The sequence below is a fragment of the Prosopis cineraria genome, unplaced genomic scaffold, assembly GCF_029017545.1.
Source record: "Prosopis cineraria cultivar Desert tree isolate PC_DT_omini unplaced genomic scaffold, ASM2901754v1 PC13, whole genome shotgun sequence".
NCBI classification, from domain to species: Eukaryota; Viridiplantae; Streptophyta; class Magnoliopsida; order Fabales; family Fabaceae; genus Prosopis; species Prosopis cineraria.
Window position 1 is genome coordinate 7,719,268 of NW_026555344.1, and position 9,688 is coordinate 7,728,955.

Consider the following 9,688-nt stretch of genomic DNA (forward strand, 5'->3'; position numbering starts at 1 on the left):
AGTTCAAGAGAGAATTGGGTCATCCAGAAATGAAAGAAAAAAATTCTAAAAGATGAGGTTTTATGCTACACGCTGCAGCTTGCGGATAAGCTGCCGCGGCGCATGGTCACATTTCTGCTATCATAAGTTCATGAAATGAAGTAGAAAACAGAGGAAGAATAAAGAAATATGAGAGAGCAGTGCTAGGGCTTGAAAAACTCGACTTTTAAAAGTATTTTAGAACTCATAAACATTAAGGGTAAGCTTCTTTACTTAAATCCTTCTCTCTTCTTCCATTTTTTTAATGATAAAAGTTAGGCCTGGTTGATAATGGTGATTTTCAGTTCATATAAACTATGGGTCTGAGCCCATTGACTTAAATAGAGTTAATGAGACTAAATTGAGCTAATGAAACTTAATATTTTATGAAGATGTGATGATTGGTAGTTGAAAGGTATTAAATGCTCAAAAATTCTCATTAATGTGTTAGTTGCGGTAATATAGTCCCATTAATGACCATTAGAGAGCTTAATGATATTAATGAGGATTAAAGGAAGCTAGTAAACCTATGAGTACTTTTATGCGAGTCAATAATGATTCTTAAGTATTGAGAAGTATTGAATTGTTAGTGAAAATTAGCCCAGATGTGGATATTGATGAGTTGCATTGTAAATTACTGTAGAGTGACTATTCATGGCACCATTCAAGCTTTTTGGAAGCTTTAAAAGTGAGTATTTGAGGGATGAAACCTTTAACCTCTCGAAGATTTAAGGTAACCAAAAGAATTTTATCTTATACTTTGTTGTGTGTTAATTGGTTTGTTGATTGCTATTTGATAATTGAATTGTGTGAGATTTGATTATAATGCAAATGTGGCTTGTTGTATTTGAAAAGCCCACTATGAAATGGTGATTTAATGTCGTGCAATGATTTTGAAACTTTAGAGTTCAATGATTGTTGAAGTGTGAGATATAATGATTTTAAAAATATAAAGTTCAGTGAATTTGAACAATGTGAGTTCAATGACTTGAGATATATATGTTACAATGGAATCAAAATTTATGAAGTTCAAAAAAAAACGTGAGGTTGATGAGTTCAGTGATTAATTAACATGGGAGTCCAATGATTTTATTTAGTGGAGTACAATGATTTCTTGTCAATAAGGTTTTATGAGTGTATGTATCGTAAGAATTTCAATAATTTTGCAAAATGGTGGAGTTCAATGAAATTGGTTATGTGGAGTTCTATAAATTATGTTAAATGTGAATTATTGCATGAATATGCATTGCATGATTTTGAGAGGCAAGAGTTCGCATGGGAAGAGAAGTAAGGAATTAAATCTACGTGGTAAGGCTCCTACCCGAGTTGATGGCTTACTCGAATTGATTTTATTCATATTGTCCCATCGGTTTAACGAAGGACTCAAACCTAGCTAGTTATCCACTGATTCAATGAGGAAGCTATTCTAGAGAAAATGGCACCCTATAATGTGAGAAAATGAGGGAAACTGTGTTTCACAAGTGAGTTGGATAAGCCTTAGTCGAGTAATCGCCTTACAAGTAGTTAGGCTGGGGAAGTCCCGGATTACAGACTATCTCACTGTGCTATAGCCCACAATTTCATGTGAAATGAATAAGGAGGATATAAAGAAGGTGTGATCATGCATATAGTAAATAAGGGCACATAGTTGTTTGTATTGTGACCCTAATGATGGATATCATGAATTGAGTATTGATCATTTTTGAGTATATGTCATTTGATTGTGTGACAAGCTCTCTTTTGTATGGAAGTTGTTAAAAAGCATTATTTCACGAGTATTGTGCTATTATGCTGGGAAATGTGAATTCATGCTTTTGAATGTTTTACATGATTTAGAGAATTGATTATAGTTGCCACTTGTATTTAAATTAATTGACATGCATTAGTACAAGTTAGTTGGACCTTAGTTACTAAGTAGTTCTACTCATCCCATTATCTTCAATATTGCAAGGAATACCTCAAGAGGATCGGATAAAGGAAAGCAACCAAAGGTTTAGGACTGTGATCCTATTTAGTAAGCCTCTTTGTTTTTGAGTCTTTATATGTATGTGATGATTGAAATTGCCAACTTGGAATAGTCTATTTTGGTTTTCACTTGCATTATATGTTTTGTAAGTTATAAGTGTATTTTAAGCCCTAAGGAGTGAGTTTATGAAATGCGTTATCTGTAATGGGGCTAAAATACAAATGCAATTAAGAGTCGGCATAATATATTATATTCATGAAATATTCAATGAAACATTCAATGAAATAGATGATATAACTCCTCTTTTTATGTTTTTAAATTAAGGGGTTAAGTATTGAAATTGTGAATTGTAAGTGTTTGATATGACGTGGTGTGTTGTACAAGTTAGTTTTGATGCATTGCATGTGATCTAAGTGGTGTTAATGGTTATTGGCTTTTGGTGAATAAGTTGGATACTTAATTTGGTGAAAATTATTTAAAAAGTGCAAGTTTTAAAAATAGTATTCATATTTTAAATGTGTAATAATTTCATTATGAGACTAAAGCCATTATTTAGAGCTCAAAAAGAGCTTTCCGTAGACGTCTAATTCGCGTCAATTGGACGCCGGACAAAGGAATGGGACTCATCAAAAGTTACCCCAAAAACTATCAAATTGACAGCAAATTCATGCAATGCCACGAGCCGGGGCACATGGTGCCACCAACCACAGCGCATGACATAGAGGCAAACATGCAATGGTACATATTTAATGAGCCATAGCGCACACCCCAATTTCTGTAGAATTACTTTGTTTCCTAATTTTTTTTGTGAATGCACTAATATTTGAAATTATTTCATTTTTTCGCATAATTGTGAACTCTAATTTATCTATTTTAAAGATTTTAAAAATGGTTTTAGCTTTTGAACACTTGGGATCTCAACTTTTCTACTCATTTACAACTTAGTATTATGTTAATTATATTAATTCAATCCTTTAATTAATTGAGATTTTGGAGTTAGTTAATGTTAGACGAAGGAGGATGTTATAACATATATCATGAACTATCCTCTATTTTACTCTTCTTTATTTTACTTTAATTACACACACATATATATTATTTTTGAAATATATAAACTTCTTCTAATGCAGATAATTATAAAACACAAACATTCCCTTTATTTCAAATCACTTGAAAAAATTAATGCATTTACTTTTTTATATTTTAAATTTTTAAGTTATATAAAAGTATTTATTTCATTACATTTTCTAAAATTCAAAGATATAAATTGGTTAAAATAATATTCCAAAAACACAGTTAAAAAATTTAATGAAATAAATATTAAATATAATAACTACTCAAATATAATTTATATATTTTAAAAATTTTATTAATTTTAACACAAAATTTTAAATTATTTATCTAATCTGCAGAAAAACTACTCATACACATAATGGATTGCATCAACATTTGTGTTAATAGAATCGCATCAACGACTCAACCAAAAAGCATTAACAATTTCCATAATCTGGCATCAACTAAAGTTACCTAGCTATTTATTATATGACTAAGTACCTATATTCACAACTTTACATTGAATGAATGTAAGTAATCCTCGTGAATCTAATGTAAACATATACTTTTGCAATAAGTTTGATAAACAATTATAAAAATTAAAAGATTCAATAATAAAGTTTTTATCTATTGGTCTTAAAATACTTTGTGAGCTTCTACAGCAATTCACTAATCATTCTTGCTATCTGAGAAAATAAGGATTCAGTTTTATATCTATTGGTAACTTTGATCATATCTAAGAAAATATATAATATTGCTTAAATGAAAAGGCTTCCAAAATTCTAAGTTGAGATAACCCTAACACCAACACATGATCAAGAACCACAATAATGACAGCAAAAATGATTAAAAATAAATAACTAAATTTGTATGATGCACAGTTTCTAAAACAAACTTTGCTAGATAATCCAGTTTACTGTGATAATATCTCCTTGATTTGTCTAATAACCTGCCAAATTTCTCCTTATATTTCCCCTATATGGCTACACAAATATATCAATATATTAGCAACCTTGTTGAACCATCAGGTGTTGATGAGACATCAGTATTTTAAATTTGCCTCATTGTAATACAAACTACAAGGGGTATTATCAATTCCCATATGCGGCAAAATTTCAAGTATAGCAAAAGCAACAGAGAAATTTTACTCAAACATTACAGGAAATACATAGGAATGTTTTCTTGCTCCTTTACTTTGCTATCAGCTAACACACTAAAGAAGAAAAGGACCATTAAAAAAGAAAAAAGAAACTATTACAGGGGAATAGTATTATCACAACTAAACAAAATAGAGCAAACCATCACAAAATATAGTTCTTTTTCCACCGAAATTCCAATGCCATTGGAATTGAAAATCACTTCATACAAGTACCCAATTTGATTCTCCATCCATTTACATTTCTAGTTACGATTTTCTTTTCATTTTCAACCGAAATTTTAAAGTAATTCCAGAAAAGGAAAAGAAGAAGAGAAATAAAACGCAAGACCCTTCTCCCTAAAATCCAAGTATTTTTCTTTAAAAAAAATATAAATGAAAACCCCCCAAACTCTACCATGTCTAATACCCAAAACCCTTCATTTTCTTGCCAAGAACAAAGGAAAAATACTGTCTTGAATTGCAAAACTGCGACACCGTAAATCAAATATATTTTGGTTAATATGTCCCGGAAGGAGTAGAGGTGAGAAGACAAAGTTTTGAAAACATATCTAAAAAAATTTAGGAAGAATGATACAGAGATCTTAAAAGAACTAATTAATCTAACTTATATCTCAAGTGTTAAATTCTAAAAATTTGTAAGTTGGGGTCTTAATTTTACAATTTCATTATAATGAATTTACAACACTTTTTTCAAATTTTAAAATGATCGAAGGATAAACAAATTTATTTTTCTTGTTAAAATTTAAAATACAAGTTGAAAATTCATCACAACAAAATTTTAAAATTGATAACCGAACTTGTAAATTCTTTGAGTTTAGCACTTAAAATTTAAGTTGAATTAATTAATTTCTTCAAAACCTATATGTCATTTTCCAAAAAATTTAAAGCCAAAAGCCACACCATGCAAGAGGAAAGAGGAAGAAAAAGGAGCAAAAGCCATGGACGATTTGCTTTTCCTCTATTTTTGGAAATGGTAGATGGAAGAGGTAAGGTTTTATATAAATATATACTCCCTCCGTTTAAAAATATAAAGTATTTTTCAAAGAGTTGTTGGATGTTAAAAAATATAAGGCATTTTTAGTCTTTCAATATGTAATCATTATCTTTCTTTTAAAAGTGCTCCTATTCATAATGATTTTATATTTATTGTAGGGTGTTTAATAATGATAAATATGAAAATATATGGTTAATTGAAAAGTAGGTAATTACTTTATTAGAAGTGAGATTCAGTTAAAAATACTTTACATTTGATGGAGGGACTATATATATATATATGAGTTAGTGGCTAAGTTGGTTAAAATTACTCTATAGGCCCCATTGTTATTTAATTTTAAAATATCCCAAAAAATTTAATTTAAGAGATAGACATTATTGTACTCACACATCCTTAGCTTTACTTTAGGATATTTTATTCCTTTAAAAAAATTAATTAAATAGCTTACTACTTAACGCTCAAACTCAATTTTGGATGTGATGCCCACAAACAAATCCTTACATCGGTAATGAATTTAAAATTATGACTTTGTAAATTATGGGTTAAATTATTATTAAAGTCAACCTTTGGTAGTAGGGGGTAGGCAATTAATAGTTAAGAACAAAATAAAAATAAAATTATATTTGAATATTTGGGCTGGCTCAAATACAATCAAGCATGGCTTGAATTTATTCAAAGCTAGTTGGACTAGCCTAAAAAGCTTGATCATGAAAAATAAACCAATTTTTCTAAGCATTTTCCAAACATTTTTCAGACTTTTTTGAGTGGGTCCCGTGGAGCTTAACTTGGATTATCAAGCTAATCCAAAAATTTTACAAAATGTCAGTTTGGCTTCAAACTCCAACACAAAATATTAATGGTCCCAACTTTCAAATCTGTCCATCTTAGTACATATATGTTCGTATCCAAAATGTCAAAGTTATATAGTTTCATAAGACCATAACTAACATATTCATATATCATGGATCCCACCCTAATTCAAGTCTATCATGCTCATAAACAGAAAAATACCCAACAATGTGACAATATACGTCATTGCATAAATGTGACATGACTCATAAGGAAGCTAATGACTAACACCAATACTAATCCTTCAGATGATTTTTGGCCTGAAAATTATTAAAATCCATGGAATGAGACTTGGGATGCCCAATAACTAAGGCCAATTTACCATAATGCATGTATACTAGTATTTATAATAGTTGATAAAGCAAAGTAAGGTTTTGCCATGCAATAACAAAGTTTTACTTTCCAAACACATTATATTATGTAGAGACAGATCAAGGGGCATGTGGAGCTACTTGCCCCTATATTTTTACTTTCTTTGTAGTTTAGTTTAAGTTTTTCTTTGTAAAAAATGAGAAAATTGTTTCCACCCCATATTTTATATAATTTGAAAAATTTTCCCTCTCACATGACAAGTCCGTTCTTGATATCATACATGATCAAACATTTCTCTAATCACTATCTTGTTATATTGGACTAATTGTTCACATTATGAACCATCAAGTTAGCCAAAGGTAGAATAGTTGAGGCTCTTGCATGTTTACTCACTTAACCTAATAGTGGCATACCATGTGATTCAATATATAATTATCAGCACAGATAAGCACAGTCCTCCTCCTCCAATAACAACACAATTATGGCCATAATCATCTCAAAAACACCAGTGCAATTCTTCTAGTCCAAAACACAAGGTTTACAATACATTTGATCGATGATGTGACACAATTCCAACAACATATTCTTCAGTACAAGTATATTTATGACACATTAATGAAATTTAGATCACAAGCCTGTAAAAGTAGAATGAAGCATTATTATTTTATAACGGTGATGATTAAAGTTTAAGCTATATTGATGATATAACTAAATAAAGGGGGAAAATAAAAATTAAAGGAAAAATTGATGCCCAAATTTTAGGGTACAAGTCCCATATACATAAATAAAGCCTGCAGGGGACCGTGATCTTGGAGTGATAATGTAATTTTTTTTAAATAACAAAATATCCTTCCTTTTTTGTTCTAATCGGTTGAAGCCATTCATGAATTTCTTTTATATACAGAAAAAAGGTATTTTGATATTTTTGCTAAAAAAAATAGTTCCCTCAAAGATTATGGTTTCTTGCAGGTTTTATTTTTGCATTTGAGACTTATGTCAAAATATTTAAACTTTTTGGTCCTTCAGGCCAATTTTTCCAAATTTAAATGAAAGATAAAGCATGGAAAGTCAATCACAGAATAACTGGATTTTGTAGACAACAGAAGCTCCCAAGTCCTATCGCGTGTTGTAGCATATTACAATGGACGTTATGAATATCTTACTATTGCGGTATATTCAATATAAATCCTAGTCAAGAAAGTAGCCAAATAAGTACTATAATTTTCTTGAATCCCAGCTTCAAATTTTATAATCAGACTTTCTTTCTTAATTCTTGTTTTTTTGACAATCTTTTATATTTGATATGTTAATGGAAGTGATATATGAATTATATTCAATAAATATAGTTAAATTATGAACAGACAAACATGCCCCTAAAATTAAAAAAAAAAAAAGCTATTGCCTTCACTATTCATCTTTCATCCGAATGTACTCCAGTAGAACTCAAGATACCCATACGAAAAACCCACCAAATCTCAAGATTTATTGCTAGAAAAATCAAACTTCCATCAATAATGAGAGAAGAAAAACTAAAACAAAAATCAAATATGAGTGCATAAGTCAAATCAAATCGAGAGGCAAAAGTCATGAACTAAAAATCAAAACAAACGTCACAATCGAAAGTGTGGAACTATTAAGCAGAAGTCCTAATCAAAACAAAACTCAAAAGTTGTGAACCAAAAATTAGATCAAGAAGCTTAAGTCAAATTGAGAAACAAAAGTATAAGTTGTTGCGGTCTTTCATTGGAACCAAAAATCAAATCATGTATGGTAGGCAACATTCGACAAGTCAATCGGAAAGAACAAATCCAAAAAAATAAAAAAGAATCAAAGAAAAATGAAACAAAGTTCACCCATGACAACTTGTCGTGCATGCATATCAAACTTAAGGAGGAGATAGTAGAGCTATCGATGTGTGTTTGATCATGGCCACATCCCACCTTTTTGTTAGCTTTGTTGCCAGCTTCAACATCAACCATTGAGCTCCATTGTTGTTGCCACTGAGATCCATCAAGGAAGGAGATGGATTATCATTTTAGGAAGAGAGAAGGTTGGATGTTGAAGAGTAAAGGTGGGTTTGATAGAACTGAGTTCCATAAAGGGCGGATGGAACTTGATTCCATTAATTTTGATGGAAGTGGGTTCCATCAGGAGATGAGTTCATGCACACCAAACATGAATGTTTTAGTCTTCTGCTTTCACTTTTCTTGCCTCAATTTCAATGTACCATATGAGCCATAAAGGAACTCATTTTTACAAAAAATGATGTAATTCACTTCCATCATATCCTTGTAAGAACTTGGTTCCATCATTCTAACTTCCATCTTTACCCTTCAAGCCTCCTTCCATGACTAATGTCATCCGTCGCTTCCTTGATGGCATGCCTCCTTCTCCATGGCTCTCACCTGCTACAGCATTTGGGAGGGAGATCATGGCAATAAACTCCTTTGGTGGCCTAAGGCTTGGACAACTTCTAGCTCGAATGAGTCAACTCTAAGTCCCCCTTTTCTACCTCCTCTTCATCTTCCACCTTCCCCTTCATAATGCTTGTTATGCTTCAATAGCCTTAGGCTTTATAAATAAAGATAAAGGAATATCAAACAGAACACCCATAAAAATTGTTGAATGAGATTTTTTGGTTAATATTTTTCAAAAACTTGAATAATAGTAGAGTATAATGTATCTTGTACAATTTATACGGTCGACTCTACTAATAAAGCTTGTTGCTGTTATTCGATCTTTTCAAAATATAAATACATTTACTAAATAAATTTTATCTCACTTCTAAGTACACATCAAACATACTTTTTTTTATCTCACTTATAGTTTCACTTCCACTTTTATCTGTATTTTTATTTCCAATTCTACCTTCACCTTCATACAAAAGTTTTCTCTAATGCCAAACGAGGCAGTAGTGTTATTCTCTCATCATATTGTGGTTTTCTTAACTTATTGACGGAAAAGGCATGGGAAAAACAATATCGTTCTTTCGTAGCAAATAATGGAAAACTGTGCCCCCCTTCCTTTTTCATTTAGATACAATTCACATTAACCAAGCAGGATACAGTCTTTTGGTTAAACAAATTAAATAAAACCCCAACTCTTTATCCATCTAATTTTTCACGACATAAAAAATATTTTCCTTTAATTGGAGAGATTAAAATCTCTTAAATAATTATACGAGGGAAGCAAGTCAAGTTGCTAACTAGACGACTTGTGCTCCATTAACGAGACTGTGCCAAGTCGATTGGTTCTGGAGACTTCCAATGTCTTTGAAATCACTGTCGAAGTTTCATCATGATCAAAATGTTAATCACAACTAATTGTCATTTCTTTC